This window comes from Pseudopipra pipra, chromosome 2 (assembly GCF_036250125.1).
Source record: "Pseudopipra pipra isolate bDixPip1 chromosome 2, bDixPip1.hap1, whole genome shotgun sequence".
Classification (NCBI taxonomy): domain Eukaryota; kingdom Metazoa; phylum Chordata; class Aves; order Passeriformes; family Pipridae; genus Pseudopipra; species Pseudopipra pipra.
This window is the reverse complement of record NC_087550.1, coordinates 34,931,174-34,950,132: the sequence shown is the minus strand read 5'-3', so window position 1 is coordinate 34,950,132 and position 18,959 is coordinate 34,931,174. Positions and strand designations below refer to the sequence as shown.

The 18,959-nt window shown below is 43.1% G+C and overlaps 1 protein-coding gene across 9 annotated transcripts in view; it reads right to left on the bottom strand.

Moving 5' to 3' along the window:
- The window catches only part of RAB30 (RAB30, member RAS oncogene family), a 49,450-nt gene extending 30,518 nt beyond the window's left edge, over window positions 1-18,932 (bottom strand). The window contains exons 1-4 of one of the 9 annotated variants that reach the window (XR_010428205.1): window positions 17,833-18,932; window positions 15,058-15,203; window positions 14,566-14,602; window positions 7,112-7,244 (exon numbers count right to left, since the gene is read on the bottom strand). The gene's annotated coding sequence lies outside the window, so the exon portion shown is untranslated. Of the gene's footprint in view, window positions 1-7,111; window positions 7,245-13,078; window positions 13,344-14,565; window positions 14,603-15,057; window positions 15,204-17,832 lie in introns of those variants that run through there. The other 8 variants (XR_010428206.1, XR_010428208.1, XM_064644988.1 and 5 more) reach the window with 8 other exon arrangements.
- Window positions 18,933-18,959: the final 27 nt, after the last annotated feature.

Genomic DNA, 18,959 nt, shown 5'->3' with positions numbered 1-18,959 from the left:
GGGAAAAAGCACAAGCCAAAGGCAAATAAAAGCCAGGCTGAGAGAGAAAGGAAAACAGATAGAAAATCAAAACCAAGCAAGAATAATTATCTTTAGGTATTACAGCAGAGTGGGCTGGTACTGTTGGACACCACACAGTTTTACTGCTTTAAGTTGAAGGGATACAACAGAGAAGATATTTTTCATCCCAACTAGGAGACTTAGTCTCAAGGCTAATGCCAGCTGGCTACACTCGCATGTTTAAGATCTTGACACACAGTCCTGGAAGAAAGTGTTTCAGTCACAAAAAAAAGACTGCATTACCAGCTTCTTAAATACATATATACTTAAATATTTTTCTTTAGGATAGAGCTTGTCAAAGGAGATGGCATAAGCCAGACAGACTGCGCTTATGGGGGTAAGGCATATCTCACATTTGCTCACTCCTTGCATTTTCCCAATTTTGCACAAAACTATTTGGACCAGTACCATTTGTTTTTTTTTTTACAGTCTACCCAAAAACATTACTTGTAATTCAAAACTCAACATAAGACATTTTCATTTAGTAAAATACAGAATTCCCTCTTCATGTTTCAGCTCCCCATTTATTCCACCATGCGCAAGCGCAGCCTTGCTGGCCCCCAGCACAGCACACTGCCATCAAGTATAAAGCAACATATGAACAACAGCTCCTAATTGCACAGCTAATTGTCATTAGATATAAAGAGATGTCATGTTTAATGGAGTCCATCTAAAGCAAAGACAAGACTTCCGTAGAAGTTCTATATTTATTTCCAGTCCTTTCTAAATGTATTTCTATACTACATGTGACTTGAGATTGGATATCCAGGACTGTACCATAGATCAGAGAATAGAACAGATTTTTTTGTGTGTGTGTGCATATTTATCCTCTTAGCAGAGAAAATAGGTGAAAACCAAGACCAGAAGTCAGAATATAAGATTTTTGGCTCTGCTTTTGATAGCTTGCAGGACAGGTCTTACGTGGCACTTGAGATTTTGTTCTTTCCTACCTAACAGTCATCAGCATTGCCCTGAAGTGGCACTGCAAGCCCAGATCCACCCATCCTGCAAAGCTCTGTGCAAGGAGCTTGTGCAGAAGCATTATCTTAACTCTTAACTTTAAAAGCAGATTTATAAAAAGTCACTTGTTTTCTCTCTGAAAACACAGGGTTTGCAATGACTTGCACAATGTTATTGCAGTCAGCTAACTCAAGCAAGAACACGTGAATTCCAGCTTTGAACCACCTTTTCAAACTACTCTGTTCTCCAACCTATTTAGCTTCTTTCCAGTGGAAAACTTCACTCTTAATGTGCACTGCTGCTCTCTTTTAGCATAAGCACCTCAATGTCTCTGCAACAGTCACGTGCAGAACAACTTAAACTGAGACAGCTTGAACAACTGGATACATGTACGATCAAAAGCAAAAGAGAAGTTGCTGTGGTGGTAAAGAATCCAGGCAGGGTAACAAGGCTTGTAAAATTGCCTTCATCTGGACTGAGGTATTTGCTTAGCTGGCAGTACTATGAATTTCTAGAGGTGATGGTGAAAGGAAACAAATAATAGCTGTAAAGATCTAGGTTTAAAAGGGAAAAAAAAAGATGGTTTAAAGAAACTGTGAGGCAATTTCAGGTTAAGATTATAAAAGGAAGAAATAAAATGTATAGACTGAAAAGGCAGGGAAAACAGGAAGAACAGAAGGATATGGCATGAATCTGGGATAAGGATGTCTGGGCAGATGCTGCTGGAGCACGAAGGCATGAGTCCAGCCAGCCACACTCTGGAGAAGAGCATCCCTGTGCAGCACAGCAAAAAAAGGGCAGGAAAAATACTGCCTGGAGGGGAAGATGGGAAGAACAAACTGGCAAAAAACAATCTCTAACCCAGGACTGACACCTACAGCTACCTACAGAGATAAACTTAAAAGCTGTGGGGTTGCCTCTGCCAAAAGTTAGAAAATCCTTCATTTTTAAATTTGCAAAGGAGATGCATATCCTGGCAAGACTATGCGTTGGATCTGGGAATCTGAATTCAAACCCTGAGCACAAATCAGGTTTCAGTGCAAATCTCAGTGCCAGCCTGAACAACAGTCACTACAGCCCCAGCTAACACATCCGTCTGTAACAGAACATGCATTTGTAAGTCACAAATAGACTTTTTGTTCACTGTCAAAAGCATAAAAGAACCTAAGGCAATCAGGGAAACATTAGGTATTAAAGGTCAAGTATCCTATTCGTGGTGAAATGCAAGTGGACAGGTTTTAAGTATTGTTTTGGCATAGAATAGTAGGTTGGCTTCTGGCACAGAAAAGTGCTCCATGTCCAAAAAAGCCTTTGGAGTGAAGAACTTCACCTCCAGTGGAGAAATAAAAGTTTTCACTGTGGGCTCACTAATCTGATGCTTTGGTTCACGGCTCTATTGCTGCTGCTCTGCAGTAGCCTCACATACTGCCCGGGGTTACAGCCGGCAGCTCCAAGTGCTCACTTAAATTGAGTTTCTTTTCTTGGCAACTAATAAACTCTCTTCCCCCCTCCCACAAGACCGAGCAAACACCAAGTGAGACTTCCCAGGTACAATAGTTGCAGATGAGGGTCACATGTAAAGCACCACGCTTGCATTTTTTTGTACCTTTATTACACTTAAGCAGTCAGTGAAGACAGCACGTGCTCTTTGGAGCAGGTCTGTGTCCTCTCATCTCTGCCCCAAAGCCAGCAAAATAAGGTCTGAGCATGGTCACAAACATCATCCCCTTCACCCTCAACACAAATGCACTCTTGGACAGACCCAGAACCTGGTTGTGATAAACATGTAGGAATTAGGAAGCCATGATTAAATTAGTCTTTCATCATGCCTTTACAACAACCAAAACTTCAAATGTAAAACTAACTCAAACATCAGCTGGTTATTTAAAAGCACCAGAGGTTACAGACTATATGTGTGGCACCTCTGCTTTGCACACTTCTTAGACTGTTCTTCTCCCTTTTGTTATTTGCTACTTGTTGGTACCTCAGTGTGCACAATACAACTTTTCTTTATACCAGATTGTACAGAAGGTTGTATGGACTCCAACAAAATAAATGAGTTGTGCTTTGACAGAATATATTACAAATTTTTTTTTGTCTGTTACGCTGAAAGCAGCCTGTGGCATTTTTTAAAGGGTGGAGTTACATGTTGAGTGAAGCCTTTGAGTTGTAACTATTGCACACTTTCCACCACATGCATGCCCACTTGTACATCCTTTAAATTTTAAAGGGAGAGCAAGCTGTGCATAAACAGTATGCACATTTCCCCCCTTTCTTCATTATTAAGAGTAACTTCAAGTCTATACCATGATAACACTTAAATTCAAGGCAGGTCGATGGCCAAACAGTACTCTGTGCTAAGAAAAATCACTTACTAAGCATTACTGTCCACCTCTGAGCACTCTATACACACAAGCAAGTCAGGGAAAACTAACAGACAAGTGATTTGCCCAAGGACAGAAATTTGGGAGTAGCCCCCATGGAAACCAGACCTAAGCCTTAAACTCTCTTTGTTGGACTATTTCATCTCTTCAACCTCTTTCCCACTGATATTCCAAACTCTGCTTTGCTTTTCTTTACTATCACTGATGATTATCTTGTCATTCTGCAGTCTCAATATCTGCCTTCCTCTGCTCTGGTATCATGCTATATACATTTTTGTCTTTGTCTGCCAAGAAAGTGCTGAGATTAGCTCAGTTGGTTAGAGCATGGTGCTAATAACATCAAGGTTGTGGGTTTGATCCATGCAGGCCTTTCACTTAAGAGTTGGGCTCAATGATCCTTGTGGGTCCCTTCTGACTCAGAATATTCTGTTATTCTAACTTAGCTACAAAGGTGTAATAGGGCTGGTATTTTTCTCTGGGAACTATTTTAGGGCTATATTCAGGAAATTTCCCCTTTTAATTAATAAGTTTTGTACAAAAGCTAGAGCTACCAAACCAGAATATAATCCTTTCTTCTAGCTTCTCTTCCCACTCATTCCTAGGTGCTGGAGGAGAAGTCACCCATGATGACACCACCATTTCCCCATGCAGACAGGCGACATCCACTGCTCTGCAACTGCCCAAATTCTCCCTTATCCAGACTCCAATAGAAATGCTTTCTACCCTAATTTAACATTCTGCATTTAACATGCAGCAACTGAACTGGTCAATGCAAATATCAGGTAGCTGATACTCATCTAAGAAGACTTCAGTTTTCTAGCTTAAAACAGACATCATCCACCTCCTCTTAAACCCTGTCCTCCCTTAGCTCACAGAACCGCCCTTCCCTTCCCAACCAAAGCTTGGCCAACTGACACCTTTCCTATTCATGCAGGTCATTCATGTGAAGAACTGGTTTAATCTCAGCTGGCAAGAGAGTTTTTTCCTGATGAAGTACAGCAGTGACGTTTTCTAAAAAAGTCCAGCATCCTCTCACATCTCAGTTATTGCAGTTGTCCCTCTCTAGCCACAACAGACCTCATCTTGGATCATTGGCATTCGCATTCAAAAAAAAAAAAAATACTGTTAAAGCACAATTCTCCCAATTTTCCCCATTTATATCTTCAAGGTTTCCCACTTTTTCTCTTTCTATGGTTCCCCAACTCCTTGTCATTCCTTTTCACATTCATCTTACAGACTAGGCTACATCCCACTAATCATCCTTAATGCAAAAGCAAGCCTGTCAATCATGCTCTTCCTCTCACCTGGTCAGATCTCCCTACAAACACCCACTAAGCCTTCGCCCACTCAAAAATTTCCCTGCCTGTTAGTGACCATAACCTGTTGTCACTCACCAGAAAGTGCTGAGCTCTACTAGGTGGAAATCGTTTTGCCATTGCACAGTTATTCAGGATATGAGGATGGGCTACGGGATGCTGCAGCAAGACACAGTGGCACGAGGCAGAATGAATCTTGCTTGAATGGCCGCTCTTACTTTAAAGCAGCAGGTCTCTTCTCCTGAGGCTTATCCCACTGTCCTAAATGGAAATGTTAGGCTGTTATGCCCATGCCACTCATCTTCCTCCAGGTCTGATCTACAAAGAATGGCAATTCCTCCTGGATCCATCAGACTGAGAGCTGATGGTGAGATGAAAGATGTGGCTCAGGTTTCTTGTAAACAGAAGAGTAGGGAATTATGAAGAAGGATTTTAAGTATGACACAGAACGTATTTTTAATATTTATGGGGATTTCTGTGACTGTTCAGAGGGACCCCTTCCCATGCAAAAGCAGAAGTGTGATGGACTCTTTTTTACTTTCCCAGGAACGGCCAAAATAGCCGCTCGGAGCAAGAGGACAAACGACCTCAATCACACACTAAGGCATACTGGGACCCACTTCAAGGTTAGGCTAAAATCACAAATGTTCCTTTCTAAAACTAGAAGTTTGAGAGTGATATGTCAGAGCTTTGCACAAATCCCTCAAATGCCAAACAAGCTTGACAAAATAACCAGTACATCAGTCCTTCAGCTCCTGAGAACAGCCCACACTCCCAACAACATACAGCTCTTGCACATGAGAAATCCAGTGAGTTTCAGCGTACAGCTTTTTTCAATGTATCTCTATGTATCACAACACATATTAAGACTCAGTTAACACATCCTGCCTTTAAAAAGCGCACACAAGTTACAAGCCCTTCCTTCCTTTCTAGGAGGAGACAGATGCTGATTACAGGAAGCAGTTATCTGTAACAATTCTCTTCCTAAATCATACCGATTGCCTTGCCCATTTGAAAGGTTGCATTTGCTACATCAGAAGAAAAAAAACACCTTTATTATTAGCAACGTCTGAACCACTAACAGTCAAAATTGTTTACTTACTAGACACATTTTTTCTGCATAGCACTGCTTGAATCCCTGTAACACCTTCCCAGACAAAGTGTCATTAACATGCAAATGAAAAGTTCATACTTCTCCTTGAGATGGCACACAATTGTAGTCATAAGTAGAGGTAATGAAAGGCTCAAAACAAGACAGGTTGGTTACACATGTCACAGTAATGCTTGCAAATCAGACTCTCCTCTAATTACCACAGTATTTCCAGGAGGAACCGATTACAACAATATGGATGAGTGGGATCCTAAACCTGAAAAATGTACTGAATTAAACATTAGTGCACTCATTGACTGTTATCAATATATATATTTAATGGACAGTATGGCCTAGCAAAATACAGAGCTGACAGGGTTCTAAATATCTAGAAAGACCAGAATCACGGACACAGTGGCTTTAAAATACTCCCAGCAACAGAACATACCAAAAATATAAATTCATCCACCAGGCTATAATTACACTTTGCATTTTGTTTTTATTGTAAGATTAGTGTGAGCACACAGCCAGGCAGGAAGCCAAGCCACAAACTATGCCCTATTGACTGCTGAGTCAATAGGTGCTACATTAGGTGCTACGAACAGAAATACTCATTTGCCCAGACCAAGCCTAAAGATGATGCAGTGAAACCTCTTCTCCACACCAGGCAAGCGTTGGATGAGCATTGCCAAACAAGCATCTGAATTCAACAAGCTCCCTGCCCCTTAAAACATTATACACACTTTAACCCTGTTTTCTTAGGAAAACAAGCTTTTGCAATCATCTAGCCTGACCAACAGGCTCAAAAGTTACCAAAGGAAACAGTGTTTCAGCAAAATTACAAAAACAACATAATTTCTACAATTCTTTTGATCACCAGGCAGCTGCGATGACCTGTCACTGACCTCTAAGTGGGCTGATCTCTGCCCTTGACATCTTTTGTTTGGCTGCAACTGGCTGGTTCTTCACAACAGTGCTGCCCATCAAGAGCACGCTTCGCAGCCATGCATTTCTTATCCAGATATTCCTATCATAGCTTCCAATTGTAACTATGTATTTTACATTATCCAGTTTCTAAACCTCTGTCTAGTGCTTCTGAGCCCTTGAAGATTCAGCACTCAGCAATCAGAGTTGAAAGTGCTCAAAACCTTTCCAAAACAGATGCTCCTGCATGGGACACAAAAACTGATGATTCTCTTTATTACTAAGTGATCTGACACCCTGACACCTGTGTCTAGTCTATTAAAGCACTAACTGCTCTGGCAGATTACACTGTACCCAGTGGCACTGATTTGTCTTACCTGCCTTTGAGGAATTCACCAAAATGTCCAAGTTAGTCTTATACAAGGTCTGGCTTCCCTACCAAACATCTGAGACAAACATCTCTGAGCACTTCTGAATCTGCCATCTCCCTCCAGTGATGGTGTCTGGGACCTAAAATAACAACAATGTTATTTAGACAATGCAACTTAGGTGCCTATGATTCAGGGCAGAAGCCAAGGCTCCACCATTCAGTGAACAAACCCAACCAAATAGAACAAATTCTAAGCCAACATCTTTGCAAAACTATTTACACTTTCTGAGAGAATTTAGGGTTAATGGGACTTCAGCTTCAGAGTAAGTTATCTGGGGTATGCCTTCCAGTCTTTTTGATGTACAGGGCAAACTCCAAGTAACTGTGCCTCTTGCCTCCATTAGAGGAAGACTTCACACAGCCAGCTACACCAGCCTGAGGAACCACTGAAATCACACTGTTGCATCCCAGTATTTGAATTAAGACATCCAAAAACAAACAAACTCTGCAAGAAAAAACACCCTGTTGCTAGCACAGCTCTTTCTGCTTGACTGGAATTGAACCAATATCACAACACTGTGAGACTACAACAAAAATGCCATGTTTCACAAGAGAGTCACTTGATCTATAAGAATCAATCACATCAATGGTTAAAAAACAAAAAACAAACAAGCAAACAAAAAAATCACAATTCAGGTAGTGTCTGTTTGTTTTCTTATTTCCCTCCCTGTGTCACCTCCACCACTTGCAGAATTACTTTTCTTCCTTGCTATCTTCTCACGTACAGCTGCCAGCTGCACTGCAATATCCATCACACAGCAACTCCCTGATAGCTGGTGGCTGCTAAGGCAATATTTACACTATGGCTTGCATTACAGTTTATAAAATTCTTTGGAGCTCTTCCAAAGGAAGAGCCTCATGTAAATCGAAGTTATTAGTGTCATCTACAAGCTAAGTCCAGTTAAGAATTTGCTAGCACTCACTGTGGAGACTGCAGATCTTTGAAATATCAATCAATGTGCAGCAGAGGGGCTGAGTAATAAACTTCATTAGCATTGCTGGTAACACTTCTCTTCAGTAGCATACAATAAATCACTGATGAATATTCAAGGCATCCCTCTGAGGTTATCTCCATTTTACAGATGGAGGCAACCAAGAAACAAAGTTTAGAAAGGGCTTGCCTGTAAACACGAAACAGATGCAGAATTCAGTTGTCTTGCCTTCAAAATACAAAATATGTAATTCTAGACGAAACTGCAAATTATATAGATGGATTTGCAGTGAAATTAAGGAGACTGTCATTCCCCAAAATCACTAATGGCTATTCCCACCCAAGTTACAGCACTGGTTACTCACATTACAGTAACACCAACAGACTGCAGAGAACTGCAGATTCTCACTGGAGAAAGTAGGGACTAACAGATAGAAGTTCTATCTCAAAGACTTTATCAAGGATAATGAAATCCAATCTACACATAAAATACAGGAACAGTTATAAAGAGAGTGATGACTCAAAAACTGCATCAGAGGAAGTGGACTAACCCTCCAGAATATCAGACAAACATAAATAAATTCATTAGCTAAGCATCACCCAGCATTGCCCAGGAGGTATTTTTAAAACCTTCCTCTGTATCTTCAAGAACTGATGTCATCAAGCAAAATGAGAAATACTGTGAAAGATGTGCTAACAAGATGGAAAGAGTTTTTATGTAGTTTCACACATTTTCCAGCAAGAAGTTTGACATTTAAGCAGGATGACCTGGTTACTAGTGGCTACTTTACAAATTGGTGCAACATGTTCACGCTGCAATGACTGACAGCTGCAGTAAAACAATAATTCACACTAGGGTCTTCCTTCCTGTGGCAACAGCTTTTGTAAAACTGCAGATTTTAATGAGATACTTGATTTAGTATTTATTTCAGAATCAGCTTCCTTTATTCTAACAGAAATAGCCTCAGCCCACAATGAATGTTTTCTTTGGTTATTTCATTGTGCAAATCAATACTCAATTTATTTTGAATTTCTTCAGTTGTGAATTTCTAACTACAGGGAATTTGTTTTAAAGATGCCTTTATTTATTATTATTAAATACCAGCTAACCACCCACATTGAATCAGCCTAGGGACACTATCCCAAAAAGCTAACCTAGCAAAAAGATTAATTTTAAGACTGACTTATCCAAGCAGTTTTCCAATCCAGAGGCACAACAGGTTAGTGACAACCCTGATATAAGTGAGATGGCCCTTGACAAAAGTCTGACCATTCACAATGACCAGTGTGAAGTTACTAATGATGGAAGCACACATCTCTGGCCATGCATCAGCTTGAGAAGGAGCTTTAAAAATTACACATACTACATTCACCTCTGCAGTAGAAAGCTTAGGAGTGGTCCACAATAACCATGTATAATGGCACAGGACAGAGAAATCTCAAGTATCTCCAGCACAGCGATGTCCAACATGACCCAGCAGACACTTCTCACAGGCCATGCTTTTGAAGACCATTATGTCAGTGCTTCCTAGTGACACACAGAGACCAGTGACCTGCACAGCCATCTGCGAGTGCACCAAGACACAGGTTTCCTGCAGAACTGCGGAAACAGAAGTGCTACTTAAAAGGAAAGAAAGATTTCCTAGTAGAGGGAAACACTCTACATTAGCAAAAATCCTTTACAAACATAATGGAAATACTGAGAAGTACCTCGGGATAACAATATGGATATATTTAAGTTTGTTTTCCAATTGGGGGGGAGGGGGAAGCAAAATACTTCAGAATTTGGGGTTAGTGACTGCTAAAAGACACTGTTTGTTTCTTTGTTTGAACATACACTATATCCCTACATGTGGTCAGGGCATACCAACAGCAGGTCACAACACAAGAGGAGACTTCATTCCTACAGATCCCACAAAGCAGTTTCCAGCAGTGTCTAACACTCATGCCTCCCTCTCCTAAATAGATCGAGCAGGAATCTATCAACATGGAGTTAAGAGCTCAACTTTACATTTCCCATTTGCCTGCTGAAAGTAAAGAGTTAACAGAAACCTGCATTTATTTGGGATTTTCTATGTGCACACAAACACATCAATCCAAGCAAAATGCTACTACCACATTTTAGAAATGTGAATACTGCTGAGTTGAAGAAAATGGGCACAGTTCCCTTTTTAGAAGGAACAAATTGTTCAGAACAAGGATAAATGCAATAGAGAAATCAGGCACCAACTCTGTTTCTGCAATTTCAAGCTGCTGGTACATGGATACAGTCTTTACACAATTATTTTTTTTTAATAGAGCCAACATTGTTCAAGGATCCCCCCACAACTATCTAATGTTCTCAAGAGCAAATATTTTCTGTGAGGATTTTTATATTTTCAGATATGTGAGAAATTAGAGAGTGCTACAATCTTCTGTCTTCTGGTGGCTACAGACAGGAGAACACCTCTTGCTCAAAAGGCTGGAGTAATTGCAATGGTGCAGACACTCGCTGCACTTGAGTGTATTTTAGATAGAAAACATGGAATTAGCTGCAAACTATGTTAAAACATTTCCTTTAGAGTGAAAGCACTTTCTGTAATTATGCCATGGAAAGTGGGATTACAGAGAAGAGCAGAGCCCAAACCTATCATCACAGAGGCTGAACTTCCCTCTACATCTGCAGTCAACCACATGTAGAACCTGAAACCAGCCATTTCAAGGTCCTCAGCAGCCAAGAGACATATAGAAATCCAAAATATGCCCTTACCCTTTTGTGAGAGCTAGAGATTTCTTCAGTCTTTGCTGGGGTTTAATTAGACTCATTACTGCAGGTTTATCCGAGTTAATACTCCACAGGACACACTGCACCATGAACTTCAAGGGAGATGGAAGAATAAAAAGGCTAATGTTACTTCTCTTAATCTTCTTCCTCATATGCAAAAATGAACTGACAGCCCCACAGCAATTTCAGGCTACCTGATTCTCACATCTAAAGATTACGTGTCTCAGGATGGAATAATCTGATGTCTCCAGAGGACTAGCAGGGAGACCAAATGAGCCAGAAAAGCTTTTTTAAGCCTACATTTACTTTTCAGGTATTTGTGTAAATAGCTATAAAGAAAGAACAACTAAAAAAATTATTATTTTTTCAAGTGGCAGTTGTCCCCTCTCTCAGTTAATCAAGTACAGTAGCCATTATAATAAAGCTTGAATCTCCAATGTTGGAGAAGATAGAATTTAAAACTTCTTCCACCATCAGAAAGCAACAGGACCACAGAGCATGAACACCCTTTACGGGATTTCTTGAGGTCAATAATTCGGGTTATACAAGGTTGTGTTACCATGTTTTTAATGAAGGGTGTTATTTTAGGTAAATATTCCCATGCTGCAACCACGACTGTCATGAAAACACCACATGTTAGCCCCTGGAAGCTTAAGAGATGGCACCATGAAGAACTTCTCACTAATTAGACATGAATCTGGCTTCCTTTAGAACCTTGTTAGATAAAAAGCCTTGACTGATCTATCCTCCATTTCTCTGAGTTCAGGCAATGAAATTTAAATCACAGAGAAGTGCTAATGATAATTTTTCAAGTCAGCTTTTCATTACTGAAAGTACTCTTTGCAACGTAGCAAACCCCAAATCTCTTTTCTAATCCTGGCAATCCCTTTCAGTTGTTCTTTGATTGGCCGTAGATCTGAACGCTGGCGTTCACGTCTCAACTCACGATCTACGTCCTGAACATGGATCCGGGATTTTTCTGGAGGATAGATTTTTCTAGATCTCCCGTCACTTTTGTATTTATGGATGAATGGGTATTTATAGCAAAAGAATGACCACTGAAAAGACAGGAGGGTTTGACAAATTCCTGTGCCTTAAGTTTCATCTGTCTCAGGGAAGAGCACGCATAGGTGGGGTGATCTACTAACCAGATACACATTATTCTACTCAGCATCTTTAATAACCTGTTTCCTATTGGCATCACATCTTCTTCAGCTAAGTCTCCCTTTATACCCATTTCTCAGATTCATTTGTAGTCTGGGGCTATCCAAGCTCTTAAAGGTTACTGCTGAACATCACTAGACAGAAGAAGAGCAGAGGAGAAAGGGGAGGTAGGGTGATTGCACTGGAGCAAGGAGAGGCTTAGGCAGATGGAAAACAAGAAGGGAGAAAGTAGGTGGGAATAATGACATCAGCAGTTCCCCTTGAGCTGGTGCTATCTCAGTGGCAACATCCCACTGAGTAGTGAAACATTCCATATAACCCCATACATCTTTGTCAGGGCTGGAAGACATGCCCTGTGAGAGGCAGCTAAGGTTTTGGATTTGTCTGGTTTGAAGAAAAGGGGTGAACTCATTGCTCCTTGCAGCTTCCTGAGGAGTGGAAGTGGAGAGGGAGGTGCTGATCTCTTTATCCTAGGATTCAGTGATAGGACATGTGGGAATGGTTCAAAGCTGCACCAAAGGAGATTCAGACTGAACAGAAGGAAGCATTTCTTTACCAAGAGAGTGGTAAAACACTGCAGCAGACTTCTTAGAGAGGCAGGCAATAGCCCAAGCCTGTAAATATTCAAGACATAGTTGGACAAGATGATCTTTTTAGGTTCCTTCCAACTAAAACTATCCTAACTACTTGATTACTCTGGAGAGGGATCCCATCCTTCCACAGCCAGGTAAGGGGGTGATCCCCCCTGCCAAAGCAATGAAAGCTCCTATTTTTGGATGTGAGGGGTTCTGTCCAAAATACTCCAGAAAGCACATGCAAATGATTGCTACTGTGGGATGCGAGACTCTCATACACAGATTAATTTTCTGCACTGTTCCCAACAAATTGGCATCAAGGCTCAGCACCAGCCTACAGGATGGTAGTTCCTTGACAATTCTCTTTTGCAAACAACAGCCTGGATTTATATGAAGAAATACTCCCACTTTAAATGCACACACACTGCCCTTTGAGTAACTGGCTTTTTGCTTAATCAAAAAAGCAGAGTTTCAGTACCTTCATTGCAGAGGAGAAGCAGAACAGTGCAGCAGTGGGTTGGGCTGCCAGGGCCCTGCATGAAGTCCCTCCCTCCATGGACAGCATCTTTAGCAGGACAGACTTCTGTACACTTTGGCATCTCTAACACCTTTTTTCCCTTTAAATTCAGCCCGCAGGATACACGCTTTTGAGAAGCCATGTGCAAGCTCATCTTTTTTCATGCCAGCATAGCTTTTCCTCCACTTCCTCTTCTCTCTTTCCTTTTCTCATTACTCTTTTCAAGGTCTAAAGGAAAACACTATTCAGATACTTAAAGGTTACAGTTAACTTGTAGTTCAGCAGAACCTAAAAGAAAGCATTTCTGCTAAAAGGAAAGAATATAAACAAGGTATCCTGTGATGTTTAAAAGGACAGAAGCAGATTTCCGTTAGACTTTACTGAAGATTTTCTACTCTGTTTGTACAAGTATTCCCTAATTATCTCTGGAAACTAATAGCTAGGTTAGTTTAAATAGGTTTTAAATAGGTTTAAATTTTGCCTTAAGTATATTAGGGAAGAGTGCACACCTCTGCAGTGTAGCAAGAGGCAGTTACTCCAGGCAAGGCAAGATGACAAATAGCAATTGAGTCTCAAGCTGTTCACAACCTAAATATCCATCCTCAGCTCAAAGCAACAAAGCTCCCTAATTATTTTTATCTATGCAAGGTGAAATCAAATGACATTATAACACAAATCTCACTAATACCTTATGCAGGGACAATGTTTAATAGCACAGATTAGTTATGAAACTACTGTAATAGCAACAGACTTCAATGTGGTCTTGACTCTGTTTAAATCCTGACAATGATTTTAAGGGACAAGTTTATCCTTGTTGTGCCCTAATTATTTCAACATATTAGCATCTGAGGAATATTTGACTCACCTCACCCTGCCCCCCCCCCTTTAAATTCACAGTTTATGCACAGACAAACCAGAATTACATGGCAAACATGACAGATCACTTCTTTCCTACTCTAAGAGAGCCATCAAAACTAAAATGAGAATTTAGTTAGTTATTGACAGAATCACTCTGGGGGGGAGCAGGAAGCTAAATGGCTTGCTGCAAAATGAAATTGCGGAAACTAGAGAGTCAATCAAAACACTGCCTTAGGTCATCTCATCTGTCCTCCAGCCAAAGCAGGGCTGTTGCTGAGCATCTCTGCCCCAACATCTCTCCAACTGAGCTGATGTTTTTGGTGTCAGAAACCTATTCATAATACAGGTTATGATTTTACTGTCTCCTAAATCTTCTGTTACAAAAAGTTAGACAAACATCCATACAAGCATCAATATCTAAACAGCTTTGTCACTGCAAGGTATGCCCATCCTGTGCTACTTTCCACACTCCTGTCATGCCAGCCACATAGTTGCAATGAATCTCTTGAATTTTCACACTGCCTGGGTGGTTATTTGACAATATGCATGAATTAGCTCCTAGCACATTCCCCACTCCTCTTTCTGTACTCACCAAGAACAAGGCTTGCACTCAAACTGCTGATCCTGTCCTAAAAAAAAGATAATATGCTTTAAAATTAGAAAAGGAATTGATCTAGTTCCCAGGTACTATAATCTTTTTGTTGGCTACATTTTATGTAACCATAAGAAAATGCCAACAAATCTATCACTCCCACAAAAAATCAGCTGCAGATACACCCATCTGGGACACACCACAAAACTTAGAGCAAGCACCTCAATTTGCCAGTTGATGGATGCCAGCTTGGCCACCCCACTGAGGACAAAACAAGAGCAGCTCCAGAGCTGAAACCAAGAGCTCTCTACAGCTTCAGAGTCACAACACTGCAGCTCAAGCAGTGAGCAATACCGACCACCTGTAGCTGGGGCTGGGAAGACAGGAAGCACAAAGCATAGATCTGCCAACAGAGGAAAGCTCTCTCACAGTAAGGTGACAAACAGAGGCCGTTTGCTTGCAGACACCCTTCTCCCACTGCCCCATTCTCACCTTCCCTCCCCATGCCTGTTTGGGACTGTTCAGTTCCTCCCCGAAGAGCCACCTTCAGCCATCCACCTCTTGCTTCAGGAACTTCAGCTGCCTTGCCAGATCCCAACTCCAGGCTACAGAAATCACTGTCCTCTCATAGCTCACCTCTGGAGCAAAGAAAAAAATTAAGCTTAAAAGTCAGCAAGTCTGGCCCAGCTCTGGCTCTTCCAAGTTCCCCTCATCTCATCAGTCTTTGGGTCCCTCTGTACATGAGGTTGGGTGACACCCAACATCCCAGAGCAGCTTAAATCTCTTTCTGCAACAGTTTTGGGCAATTTAATGCAGTGCATGGCAAATATGTGATGCTGATAAAACCAATTTGCAAAGATGCAACTTCTGGCTTTACTAAGAAGTCAATCATTGGCATCATACTCAGTTTCATTAAGAACAGGACTAAAATATAAGAAAACTCTACAGAGTATGACCATGAGACCACCTTGCCCTGAATCTCCCTTCAGAAACTGGACACTAGTAAGAAATTAGGGAAAGAGTAAAAGACTTGAGGAAATATTTAGTGCTGTCTTTCTGGGATATTCTCTTCAATTTCAGTAACTGGCATCTTGAGGATTTCTTGAATCACAGTAAACACGTTCATTGCATTTAGGTCTTTGTAGGACAAGAAAAGGGCCCCTTAGCTCATCTCTACTTTTTCACAGCAATCATTTATCTACAGAGTGATTTTCAGCTTTTGGTCTCTTTTTATGTGCTATATTTCAGTTGCTGCAAGGCAAAGTTTCACCTGAATAATAGTGTAGATTTCTGAGGTACATTTTTAATCCACCTCGTGTTATAGTATAATAGAACTTTAAAATGCTAGCACACATTGTCACAAATCTTTCTAAACCCAACAAATGTAATAATTTTGGAAAAAAAACCACCCCAAATGAGCATAAATAGCAATACATATTTGTAAAGATACATACATATGGGAAGATGAAAACAGAATATAAGATTGTATTACTTAAATACAAAATTCCTGGCCATGGGTTCCTTGCTTGTTCTCATCAATTTCTGTATCAGTATTTCCCAGAACAATTCCCAGTCTACACTTTCAAATTATTGCTTCATATCCAGTGCCTTCTATCCCAGGCTAACAAAATCACTGCCGTAAAACTGCTCCTTTTACAGCCAAGATGGGAAACCCTCTATTAGATTATCCGTTCCCTCCCTTGTAAAATAAAGAGGAAAACACCATTCCAGGAAATAAAAATGTTTAAAAAAGACCAACCAAAGGCAACGCCTGCATGCGCTGTTGTTCTTCCCCTTTGAGTCAATAATAAAGAGGAAGGAAAGAAAAAACACAGATAAAATAAATGCAGGGAGGAGATGTGGATGCAGTATGTTTATCTCACTTAAGGAGGGAAAGCTGTAAAATGCCATCCATTGCATAGGGACACCCCAACACTGCCTCAGTGTTTACAAACACTTCAAGCAAATCAAACAGGGAGTTTCATTGTCCCCACTGCACTCATGTCACCCTCTCCCCAGCACTGCGATTCCAGGGAGAGCCCTGCCAGAGGACACACAGTGCCAGTTACACAAGAGAAGCGCAGAAGCAAATATGCAGCGGGGGGGGGGGGAAATTAAAAATATCATCTCAGCTGCACACTCTCTTCCTACTCTCAGAACAGCCTCCAAGTGGGCTTTGGGGTGGATTAACTTTAAAGGGCACTGAGAAACGCTGACAGATTTGAGGCCAGCAGGACCCCTCTGTGTGCATACATTTCCCTGCCACCACTGCAAAATGGGATATCTGGGGTCCACCAGCAACTGCAGGAGTAATGTAGTAATAAAAGGGGATAAAACCTTCTGATGTTACATATTAACAAAAAAATATCCAGTATATTACTCTAATATCTTAGCATTGTTCAAGTAAAGATCTGAACTGCACCTCACAAACAGCAAGGAACAAGGAAAAAACCAAAAAGGCACAGTAAAACAAAGCTCTGCTGGACCACAGACTTTCTACAAAGTTTAAAATACAGGCATTTCTTATATATATGATAAAAGTGAAAAAGGTCAGAGTAGTAGTTTGGAAGTTGAAATATACCATCAGGCTGTCCAATCGACAATTTTTAAGACACAAACTCATTATGTGACTTGGAAAAGAAAGCTGGACCAATTGCAAACAGCCAGGATTGAGAGCCAGTTGGATTCAAATCTCCCCCATTTCCCTGAAAGAGGGGAGGCATAGAGGTGTCAAAACACTGAAGCCACACGATAGCACACACCAGCGCCCCCAAAACCATCCTAAAATGCACCCCGTACTTATTTTATCCCCAGGAGCCCCGGGTTTCTCAGACTTAGCAGGGCTTAGCGATAGCAATTCAAAATCCATCTTATTTTCCGCTGTTATCCAGTGCAGGAGACAAATAAGACAGGGCTCCCCGCCGGTACCCCCGGTTCGGGACCGCGCAGCTTCGGGGTGCCCGGAGCATTCCGGAGTTGCGGGAGTTTCCCGGGGGCTGCCACCGGGCCCGAAAGGCGGCGAGGGGCACTCATCTCCCATGGATGACCCTATTTGGGGGGCTAGGGGTCTTTCCCCTTCCTTCTCCCCCGTTCCTCCTTTTCCAGCAGAGCCAGGGACAGACAGCGCAGCCCCGCTCGGCAGCGCTGCTCCCCGCTGGGGAACACACAGTGCGAGGAAGCGCATAGAGAGACAGGGGCCTGGCGGGGAGGGGGTAAAAGGAGAAGGAAAAACACACACAAAAAAGAGAAGAGGAGCGCAGAACTAACCTGGTTTGGGATTTTTCCTCCCTATCCACAAACATGAAACGAGGTGGGAGCCAGGAGCCGGTCACCGGCGACGGGAGAAGCGGCAGCCCGGGGCCGCCCCGCGGCGGGGATAGCGGGGCTGGGCGCGCTGCAGTCCCCGCACTCCCGTGGTAGGTGCTGCCCCCAGGGATGGGCGCACGGCAGCCCGCTCCCTCTGGGATAGGTGCTAGCCACCCACCCGGCGCAGGGCAGCTCTCCGGGATGGGCGCAGCGGGCTTAGGCGCAAGGCAGTCCCGCTCGGGAATGGGTGCTCACTCCCCGAGCAGCGCAGCCCCTCGGGATGGTGCCGAGCCACCCTCGGGCCAGGATCCCCAGGATAGGAGCAGCGGGGCTCGGCTCAAATCAGCCCTCTCCGGGGATAAGGGCAGGGCCGCCCACGGTGCTGTGCAGGGCAGCCCCCCCCCAAGCGGTGCAAGAGCAAGGCAGCGCGCCCCGGGCGGTGCAGGAGTAAGAGCAGGGCGGCCCCGGTCGGGAATGTAGCGGGAGCGGGTCCTCCCCGCCGTGTCCAGCGGAGGCGGCACCAGCGGAGCACAATGAGCGGCGGCGCGCGGCGCGCCCCCGCGGCCCCGCTGGGCAATGACATCACCCCAGAGCCCGCCGGGGCGGGGCCACCGGCCGCCATGCCGCCTAGCCATTGGCTGGCGCCATCGAGGCGCGAGGACTTCTGGGGTTTGTAGTTTATCTGGGGGATCAATAGCACGGCAGCATACAGGGCGGGGACTCAATTTCCCGGCAGGCCCCGTGTCGCGCGGCCGCGGTGGGGAGCGGGAGGGGTGGGGAAGAAGGCTGTGGCGGCCGCCATGTTGATGGCGTGGGACGCTTTTGGCTCGGGAGGAGCGGCCGGGGAGCCGGGTTAAGATGTCGGAAAAGGGCGGAGGGTGGGAGCTAGCTCTTGGTTTGAGGGGCAAGCAAGAGCTTGTGTGCGAGGGGGTGAGGAAAGAAGGGGAGGTTGCGGTTGAGGCTGAGGAGTGGCTGGAGGGGCGCGGTGGCGGGCCCTGAAGGACATGGCTGGATGTCTCTCCGTGCCCGCCGGTTCTGGGTGGGGCAGCGCCTCTCTCCATGGCGGGAGAGAGGGGGGTTAGGGTGTC